Source organism: Apium graveolens, chromosome 9 (assembly GCF_009905375.1).
Source record: "Apium graveolens cultivar Ventura chromosome 9, ASM990537v1, whole genome shotgun sequence".
In the NCBI taxonomy this organism is placed as follows: domain Eukaryota; kingdom Viridiplantae; phylum Streptophyta; class Magnoliopsida; order Apiales; family Apiaceae; genus Apium; species Apium graveolens.
In genome coordinates, this window is record NC_133655.1 from 128268141 (window position 1) to 128279612 (window position 11472).

The 11472-nt window shown below is 38.2% G+C and overlaps 1 non-coding gene across 1 annotated transcript; it reads left to right on the plus strand.

Annotated features, from left to right (window-relative positions):
* Window positions 1–374: 374 nt before the first annotated feature.
* Window positions 375–481, plus strand: LOC141688398 (small nucleolar RNA R71). The gene has a single exon (XR_012561842.1). It is a non-coding gene; the product is annotated as a small nucleolar RNA R71 (small nucleolar RNA).
* Window positions 482–11472: the final 10991 nt, after the last annotated feature.

Genomic DNA, 11472 nt, shown 5'->3' on the forward strand with positions numbered 1-11472 from the left:
GAAAGTTGCTCACAAACTGAGCTGAGTCACTAGATATAGCGCATTGCTCTGTCACATGCGGACCTGCACACAACTCACAAACACTGGTTATCTGCTTAACACCATAGTTAACCAGAGAATCGATCTTCATAGACAACGCCTTTAGTTGAGCAGTGATAGCCGTAGCTGTATCCACCTCAAGAACTCCTGCTACCTTGCCCCGTGGACATCTCTGGGTTGGATACTGATATTCATTAGCAGCCATCAGTTCAATTAGATCATAAGCTTCCTCATAGCTCTTTGCACATAATGCTCCGCCTGATGCTGCATCGAGCATGGGTCTGGACTGTGCTCCCAACCCATTGTAAAAACAAGTGATGATCATCCAATCAGGAATTCCATGATGAGGACACTTCCTAAGCATCTCCTTGTAGCGCTCCCAAGCTTCACTTAGCGATTCTCCCGTTTGCTGCGCAAATTAAGTAATAGCATTCCTGAGTGTAGCTGTCTTCGCCATAGGGAAGAATTTAGTAAGAAACTTCTGAGCAAGATCTTCCCAAGTAGTAATCGAACCAGCTGGTAGAGAGTGTAACCAGCTCTTAGCCTTGTCCTTCAGAGAGAATGGGAACAGTCTCAGCTTCACAGCATCTTCAGAAACACCGTTGAACTTGAAGGTGTCGCATATTTCAATGAAATCCCTAATGTGTGTATTGGGATCTTCCGTTGGAGAACCCCCAAACTGGACTGAAGTCTGTACCCATTGAATTATGTCGGGCTTGATCTCAAAGGTATTAGATGTGATAGCTGGCCGGACAATACTAGATTGAATGTCATTGATCTTGGGTTGAGAAAAATCCATCAAGGCTTTCGTTCGTGCTGCTGGATCTCCCATTGTAATGAGTACCTGAAACACAAACAAATAAACCGTGAAAGTAAAAGAATCCGAGTCAGTGAACTTTAACGACCACTGATGACAAGCACATAAACTAAAAATTAACACCGAGTCCCCGGCAGCGGCGCCAAAAACTTGTTAGGGCGAAAACATGCGCTAATATTCACGCAAGTATACGCGTTCGCAAGTAGTATAAGATATAAATCAGATTCGTTCCCACAGAGACTGGTTTAGGTTAAGTTCAATTTATGCACCTATGCAACAATGTATGGTTATCGCTCAATGCTAAGACAAATAACAAATTGGGTTTTTATTAAACTTAGAGATTATACTAAATAACATTAACTAAGAGAATTGAAGTTGAATTACTATATATGTCAAACATGGGATCCTAACTTCATTAAATACTTTGTTCAATAGCCTTCTCGTTCTTAACCTTAGCATGTGATGGTGAGGACACTAATCAGATAACACGAAACTGATAAACGCCAACTTTCGTTACACGAGTACCATTCTACCAGACATCCACAAAAGAGATAGAAGCTGAATAGGCACCAATTATATTGAGACCCTATATGTCTATAGAATTTGACAACATAACGGTTTAAGCACAAGTTATCTATCTTGATTACATAGGGCAAGTAAAACGGTTAGAGTTACCTACTAATCATGCATACACATACATGAACCTATGCTAGCATGGCAAGTTCTAAACCTCTATATTCACTGTCGCTTCAATAGAGATTAACACGCTATCTTATATGTTAGCTACGCACATAAGACGAATAAGCACAACCATACTAGGATATCAATCAATCACCACACACCAAGATATCGAAACAATTAACTATTGAAATCCATAAGTAAATCCGCTAGAATCCCATGACAACGATTAGCCCATAATTGAACTCATCGTCACCATGGGTTCCAATGAAAGCATGGTATAAACAAGGTCTTAATAAACTAAATAATAATCAAAGTACGAATAAACGAGATCTAGGTTCAACAAGAACGAAAATGAGCATCCAAAGTTACAACTAATTCAAAGAATCACAAGTTGAAAACAAGATCTTCTTTTTCGGAGTTGTTCTGTGCTTCTAGGTCTTCTCCTTGGTATCCCAATCTTTCCGGATGATGAAAACCCTTTTTTTTAAGTATATATACGCCCCTAGTGGACCTGAACCCTTAAAATCGTCAAATTCTACTCAAAAAAGGCTTTTTCAGCGAAATCAGCGACCAGCCGCGCCCTGAGCGGCCGCTCAGCTCTGCTGAGCGGGCGCTCAGCTACTGACTGGGAAAAATATTCTGATGAATCTTATTTTGGCCATAACTTGAGTTCTACTCGTCAGAATTAGGCGATTCAACTGCCCACGCGAAGCTATTGAGATTCTCTACAACTTGACAATGGCCTTGGTTTCCAATTCTGATCACTTTTCATCATATTTCCTTTAAAAGCTCTTTTCTTCATTTAACTGATACCTGAAATGCAATAACATAAAAACACATCAAAATACCAACAACTTGAGTCCAAAACACCAATTTAAGCTTGTAATAAAGCATTCCAAGTGGATATAAAATCCACTTATCATTGGGGAAGCCAAAATCTAGTGCAAGTGAGCATCATCTTTTAGATGATTTGTTGGCTCACTTGCCAATTCTTTCAGGAACTGTTGTGTCATCTGTGCCTAAAATATCTTCAATCAGCACAGAGTCAACAATAGTTTCTATTCCCACCTCATTCATTTCTACTCTCTCGACGGATATTGCTCATCCGTCGAGCAGTGATTGTATCCCGACGGATAAGCCTAACAGCAGTTATCCGTCGGACAACAAAACCACTCACTCGATGGATATCACTCATCCGTCGTGTATCTCTGCACAATCTCAAACTTCCATTATTTCAAGTGCAGAAGATTTAGTGGTTGTACAGTCACTCTTAGGATTGAGAGAGCAGAGTGTTTTGAGTGAGAGGCTGGATTGCTCCCAGGCAAAAGGAGAGGAAATGAGTGAAAATCTGCAATCCATTTCTTCAGGATTGGCAAAAGGGAGTGAGAGGAGTCCCACCTTACTAGGTGAAGGTGAGGGTGTGAGGGTGGGGAGCCAGGGTGAGACCCTGATGCAACAAAAGAGAGAACATGAGAGAAAAGCAGGTACAGAGGGTATAAGGGTGGATCCAGCCATTGCTCATGAGTCAATGATTGTGGATGATGCTGAAAAGGAAAGACAATTTCAGCAACATTACAAAGCTGTAATTGATAATATTTCCTTGGATGATGACACTTTTACTCATCCTGTGTCAGCCTATCAACTGTTGGCTGCTCAGGGCAGTGAGGAGGCAGAGAAGACTCTAAATCTAGTACACACTTCAGAATCTCTATAAAGGGATAAAGCTGCTGTCAATTTGATGCCTCCTACAGTTGGTGAGCCATCTGAAGAATTTGGAGTAAATTCTAATGATGATGAATCTTTTTCATTTGATGGAAGCATGAACTTAGGGGGAGATGAAGGCCCAAGTTCTACTCCAGATCTACCTGAATGGGCATTGACAAAGGAGTCTACACCAGGAAAATTCAATGTATCCTTAGTCAAACAAATCATGTCTATCCAAAAGGCCATTCAGAACACCTCAAATGCTGGTACCAAGGCTATTCTTCAAGCCCACCTAGATTCTCTACATCTCATGAAGCTACAGCAATTAAGACAAAATCTGAGTGTGGATGAACTCAAAAAGGATATAGCTGACTTGAAGACCTACAATTCTGAGAAGCTGGATTGAATAATGCCCTATGGTACCATGCAGGATCTATTCATGAGACTGAGAAGAGAATCAGATGCTGAAAAGAAGCTGGCCAAATTGGAAGACAGAGTTCAAGTTATTGAAAACTCTGTGGTCACCATTCTTCAAAATCAACAGTCTCAGACCAGTCTTCTAATGCAACTGGCTAAAGCACAAGGCTTGACTCCTCAACTTGATGATAACAAAAAGGGGGAGAAAGGACCAAGTAAGGGGGGGAAACTTCAGATACAAATCAGTAAAGTAATTGTGCCTTCAATTACTGTCTCAAAGCCACCAGTTGCAGATGGTATAGATCTGATTCAAGAAGCAGCAGCTAACTTGAAAGTTGCTGAGAAGGAAAAGTTGAGTTTGGTCAACTGGAAGAAGATTGATGATGAGATACAGAAAAAGTTTGAACTTGTCAAGGAGCCAGTTAAGTCAGCCATCCATCACTCTCAAGTCAAGCAAATTAGTGTGCATGAGATGAGCATGAATTATCTGAAAAGAGGACAATCTTCCTGCATCAAGTCTCCAAAGGCTGAAATGATTCTTAAACCAAGGGCAAACTAATCAAAATCATCTTTCAAGAACCCCTTGGACACTGTGTATGAGACACCCAAGCAGGCTGCTCTAGATGCTAAAAAGGCTAAATAAAAGAGAGAGCAGATTGCTATCTTAGCCAAGCTACATGCTGTAAACACATCACAACAAATTCCCTCTCAACCATCTGAAGCTACTAAATCAAGGAAGCAAGTTAAAGAACAGAAGAAATCTCTAAGAAAGAAAGAATTGGCTAAAAGAACTAAAAGGAAACTGGAAATTGTTGACAAGGAATTGGAAGATCAATTTCCTAAGAAATCCACACCAATTACAACTCAAGCAACAAAGTCTTCTGTGGTATTTGAAGACATAAGGGTGGTGGATCCCTACAGGAATATTCATGGTGAACCTATTGTGCCCAAGGATGAGCCAATAGATTGGGATAACAAACCAATTCCAGACTTCAATCTACCAATCCTTAGGAAGCCAAAAAGGACAAAGTCAAGAGCAGTCAAGAAAGTGAAGTTGTCACCTCTCAAATCCAAGTCTGTAGTTAAAACTCAGCCCAAAATCAATAAGGGAGACTACCTGTACTTGTGTGACATCAAAGAATTTTCTGATCTAAACCACTATCTGGATGAACTAGATGACGTGAGAGGAATTGATGCATACAGAAACCTACCTGAAAGGTTAGTGTTCAAGTACAAAGGAGGAAAGGAGATTCAGTGGCCACTTCATAGGATTCTTCAAGAGAGCCAAGCTGTATTGATTAAAGTTTATTCATCCTTCAAAAAGAATTTGGGTTCAATATCACTGCAAGAAGACTAGTATTAAAGAAGATTGAAGGACTAAGGAGTGTTAGAGCAAAAGATGCACTCCCAAAGACTTAATCATCCCATACACAGGGAGAAGAGTGCATCTAAGGCCCTACTGGCTGATGGAGTTCATAGATGACAAAGGTGTGAGAAGATTCTTCAGATTAGAAGACCAATTGAGCATCTCCAGCAATTAGACTCTCTTGGAAATGCAAGGAAAGCTAAATCTCTCAGAAACTGATGAATTGGAATTCCACAGGCAGCTCCAAAATTGGATTGATGAAAACAGAAAGCTTGGAAGAAGATCCAGACCTTCAAGAAACTAGAAAAATCTGCTCAGGCTAGAGGAGCATCTTGAAAATGACTGTGAGCTAAACTTTGTACATTTTGTTATTTGAAGCACTTTTCAGTATTATCTACTTTTCTTTAAAGCTGTATGTTTAGGGTGTTTTGTTATCATCAAATATCTCTTAATTTATGGCTACAATTCCAGTAGACATAAATTGGGGGAGATTATTGTGCATATGTTGTGTACTTGATGATTTCATGAACAAAACACCTAAGTAGATTTTACTTAGTGAAATAATGTAGCACTCGACGGATAAGAATTATAGTCCCGACGGATAACTGATTATAGTCCCGATGGATGATGACTTATTATCCATCGAGTGAGTAGCTTATGTAATAATAAGTCTGTAGCTCATTTCTGCATACACCTTTGTATGGATTCTGTAGTAGCATATAAGTCGACGGATGTTTAATATAACAGTCGACGGATGATCAATGAAGCCATCAACGGATGATCGTAAAGTTGACGGATGATCATGTACTCAACGGATAAAGAATTCAAATATCAGTTGACAGTGACAACTGGTCACATGCGTCGAAGTGTATGCAAATGGAATGAGGAAGCCTATTAACTGGGTAATAGAGAACAAAGTAGCAAAGCATTAGACCCGATAGTTTTTATAATGATCCTGTCTTTTGACTTTGTAATCTTGTTAATATATAAACCAAGAAGTAGCAAATAGAAAACAAGATCTGAGATACAAAAAGTGAGAAACATTTATAAGCAGAATTATTAGCATTTCTCTGTATCCTCAGTAGTTCATATTTGTAAGTAGCTGTGAGCATTCTTGCACACAGAGTTCTCTCGATATAATATATATCTCTGGTGGAATTGTTTAAATCCACCAGAAAGTTTTTAAAGACTCTTGTTTTTAATTACTCGTGTTTTGGTTCACTTAAGTTTTTAATTCCGCATTGTGCTAATCAATACAATTATATATATTCGAGTTTGAACATTTTTTATTTTAAGAAAAAGGTTTAAGAATTCCATTCAACCCCCCTTCTGTAATTCTTGCTATATTGTTAAGGGACTAACACTTCTTGTATTGAGAAATAGATGAAGTCTTTGCTTTCCTCTTGATAGACTTATGTGGATCAACTTCCTCAGCAATTTAAACTTTCTTGGCTGTGTGAGATGTAGAAATTGTCTGATTAGAAATTGTCATAATCTTGTCAGGAATTGCTTGAGACCTGTCAGGATTTGACAAAGATTTATCAGAATTTGTAGATTCCTGATCCAGAGCAATATCAGCCAACACTTGAAGACCATATGGTTTCTTGTGAACCTTTTCTGCTAACTTCGTTAATCTTCTTTTCTTAGGTTTAATAGCTACAATCAAATTTTGGTCTTCTCCTTCACTAGCATTAGCAACCTCCACTGGTCTAGCAGGATTCTTGAAAACAATTTGACCATCACGGTCACCTTCTGTTGGGTTCCGAAGGCATAAAACGCAGCGGATAAACGTAAATAAAATAAAAATTTTGAAACTCAAAAACAGGATCCATATATAATTATGGGCAGATTATGGAGATAACGAATCATACCTTTCAAGAGATTAACTTTCACGAACTCAACGGAGATCCTAGTTATCACGCTTTGTGTCTACCTCTCGGAGAAATACCTCTATGGTATCCACACGAGCACCTTCAAGAACATCTCACGAATTTGACTACGGAATGGATGTACTAGCCTCTTTTTTGACGATCTGAATTGCCTCTGCCTCTCTTTGCTGCTAGGGTTTTCTTAAAAAACGTACAAGCCTCTTTAACATCTCATTATCTATTTATAATGACTGATTAAAAAGGCCCATAATAGCAAAGCCCAACCCTAGTAGGTATTGGATTAAATAATAAAAACGAATTTCTATTATTTAATTAATAACTAAGTCATACTTAATTATTATGGGCAAAAACATTCCTTTTAATTCGAATTTATATTATCTCAATTAAGTCTTACTTAATTATAATAAAATTCAAATAATCATCAATTAATTTAAATCCATAATTTAAATTAACTATTCCATTAAGTGCTCTATTTGTGCGACCCTATAGGCTATTATTTAATTGGCAATAATTTTATTCTCTAATAAAATTATAAATAATGAGCGGTATCTAGTAATACATCATTGTTACCCAATTAAACAATAATTAAATCGTGATTAGATAAAACCTTTCGTGATTAATGTTTTTCGTGTAATATAATCCCTTTAACCATACATATTATAGATTAAACTCGAGGCATGTATTTAGTCATCCTCTTCAACATTTAATCCGGGTTTACTTGATCCATGAGTAGATTATCGAGACAAATCATTATTTGAGCATGGCCATGCTTTTATAATCTCACTCAATCAAGAGGCCAATAATATCTCTCCTAATTATAGGAGGGTTAAATCCTTTATCTATCATTCATATTTCTCATACGACTCATGATATACCCGATGTCCACTTTTATCATCACCCGATCAAAAGTAACTTTTAATGTAGTCAAAGTATATTAATCCTCGTATAGAAATATAATGATTTCAAGTCAAAGGATCATTACACCATTATCACTGTGAGTCTTTCTTATGACTTTATTAAACATGAAGAATCTCACTGTGGGTCTGTCCAGTACCATGTACTCTCACATGTACCTATGTATTGACTTTAGTATCCCCATACTTATAACCAATGAGATGTGGTTATCTTGTCAAACAACATACTAGTCTATCTATGTATTATTATTGTCCTATATAATAATACTCGACTAGGGACCTTTAAGAATATGATATATTATATAATCTCAAGTTCAAGTCATGTACTTAAACTATATAATTTATATCATGATTCTAAGGACATTTATTATGCTAACAAAATATCGCAGTAATTAAGGTCATAATAAATACATTTATTGAATGATCAACTGACATAAAGATAAAAGAATAATGTATTGCCTCTAGGGCACCTACACTAACAATCTCCCACTTGCACTAGAGCCAATCACCCATATATCTAATACCCATGGAACTAGTGTGACCATCGTGCTTCTGCTGCGACAAGCCTTTGGTCAGTGGGTCTGCAATGTTATCATTTGTGTGCACTTTACATATGTGTATATCACCCCTTTCATTAATCTCTCGAATAAGGTGAAATCTCCTGAGTATATGTTTAGCCCGGGAGTGTGATCTAGGTTCTTTAGCCTGTGCAATGGCTCCATTATTATCGCAGTATAGATCAATGGGATCTGCGATCGATGGAACCACTCCCAAATCAGAAATGAACTTTCGAATCCAAACGGCCTCCTTAGCTGCTTCACAAGCTGCAATGTACTCAGCCTCCATTGTAGAATCAGCTACTGTTTCTTGCTTTGAACTCTTCTAGCTTACAGCACCTCCGTTTAGACAAAACACAAAACCAGACTGTGATACAGTATCATCTCTGTCTGTTTGGAAACTTGCATCGGTGTAACCTTTTACAACGAGTTTCTCTTCTCCTCCATACACCAAGAATGAATCTTTAGTTCTTTTCAGGTACTTAAGAATATTCTTAACTGCCGTCCAGTGACCTTCACCCGGATTAGACTGGTATCTGCTCGTCATGCTCAAAGCATACGAGACATCTGGGCGAGTACATACCATTGCATACATGATAGATCCAATTGCTGAAGCATATGGAACTTTATTCATGTGGTCCTTCTCATCCAATGATTTCGGACACTGGTCCTTAGAGATCGTTATCCCTTGAGACACGGGGACATACCCCCTTTTTGCATTTTGCATTCCAAAACGATGCAAAACCTTATCAATGTATGTGCTCTGACTTAGACCAATCATCCTTCTAGATCTTTCTCTATAGATCCTCATTCCTAGAATGTAGGATGCCTCTCCTAAGTCTTTAATGGAGAAATTGCTCCCTAACCAAGTCTTAACAGCCTTTAGAGAAGGTATGTCATTCCCCATTAGTAGTATATCATCAACATATAGTACTATGAATGCCACATAGCTCCCACTAACCTTCTTGTAAACACACGGTTCATCTTCGTTTTGAACAAAGCCATACTCTGTGACTATTTCATCAAAACGGATATTCCATCTCCTAGAGGATTGCTTCAATCCATAAATGGATCGACGCAATTTACATACCTTGCCAGCATTCCTTGGATCGACAAAACCCTCAAGTTGTGTCATGTACACATCCTCTTTAAGGCTTCCATTAAGGAATGCTGTTTTGACATCCATTTGCCAGATTTCATAATCATGGAATGCTGCAATGGCAAGTAAAATCCTTATAGACTTGACCATAGCCACTGGTGAGAAAGTTTCATCATAGTCAATACCATGAATTTGTTTGAAACCTTTTGCAACCAGCCTAGCTTTATAGGTCTGAACATTTCCATCCATGCCCTTTTTCTTCTTAAAAACCCATTTGCACCCTATGGGTTTTACCCCTTCAGGTGGATCAACCAAAGTCCATACTTAGTTTTCGTACATGGAATCTATCTCGGATTTCATGGCTTCAAGCCATCTCTTAGAGTCTGGACTGTTCATAGCATCTTGGTATGTGAGAGGCTCATCTTCATCTATGAGCATCAAATTACCACACTGAGTCATGAGAAATCCATATCTCTCTGGCTCATGGAGAAATCTACCAGATCTACGAACAACATGTGTTTGTTGAGCATTATCATTATTCTGCTCTTGTTCCACTTCAGGTTCAATGCTATTTTGCGGTTCTCGATCTTCATCGAGATCTATAGTTCTCCCACTGTTTCTTTTGGAAACAAAATCTCTTTCCATGAAGACAGCATCTCGAGCAATAAACACTTTCTGCTCAGAAGGACTATAAAAATAATACGCCTTTGTTTCATTAGGGTATCCTACAAAAATGCACTCTTCGGATTTAGGTCCAAGCTTGTCAGATTCTTGACGTTTCACAAACGCCTTACATCCCCAAACTTTCATAAAGTTCATGCCTGACCGTTTCTCTTTCCATATCTCATATGGAGTCTTTTGAACCTTCTTAGTAGGAACACAGTTAAGTGTGAAAGCCATTGTTTCTAGAGCGTAACCCCAGAAACTAATTGGAAGATCTGCATGACTCATCATCGATCGCACCATGTCCAACAAGGTGCGATTTCTCCTCTCTGAAACTCCATTCCATTGAGGTGTTCCTGGCGGAGTGAGCTGTGATACAATACCACACTCTTTCAAATACTCTCTAAATTCGGTGCTTAAGTATTCACCCCCACGATCGGATCGTAAGATCTTAATACTTGCATCTCCGCCAATTTGCTTCTCTACTTCAACCTTGTATTCTTTAAATTTTTCAAAAGAATCGGATTTGTTCTTCATAAGATATACATATCCATATCTACTGAAATCATCAGTAAATGTTATGAAGTAGTAGTAGCCTCCTCTAGCCATTACACGCATTGGGCCACATACATCACTATGTATTAGCTCCAGACGTTTAGTGGCCCTTTGACCCTTACCAGTGAAAGGGGCTTTAGTCATCTTACCAAGCAAACAAGATTCGCATTCTTGGTATGATTCAAAATCAAACTTATCCAAGTATCCATCCTTATGTAATTTGGATATGCGTTTCTCATTTATGTGGCCTAGACGACAATGCCAGAGGTATGTTTGATTTGAATCATTCATTTTAAGTCATTTGTTTTCTATATTACAGACAGGGTTATCTAAATCAAGAACATATAAATCATTAAATAAACGCGCAACACCATAGGTTAAATCATTCAAAGCAAAAGAGCAATTGTTGTTCTTTATTGTAAACGAAAAACCTTTCTTGTCCAAACAAGAAACAGAAATAATGTTTCTGCGAATCGCAGGCACGTAAAAACAGTCTTCTAGTTCTAAAACAAGCCCAGAGGGCATAGATAAATAATAAGTCCCTACAGCTAAATCAGCAACTTTTACTCCATTGCCTACTCTTAGGTCCACTTCTCCCTTAGCCAAAGTTCTACTTCTCTGCAGGCCCTGCACATTTATACAAATCTGAGAAGCACATCCAGTATCAAATACCCAAGATGTAGAAATAGACAAATTGACTTCTATAACATAAATACCTGATCCATAAATCTGAACTGCTTTCTTTTTCTTCAGATCCTCCAAGTAAATTGG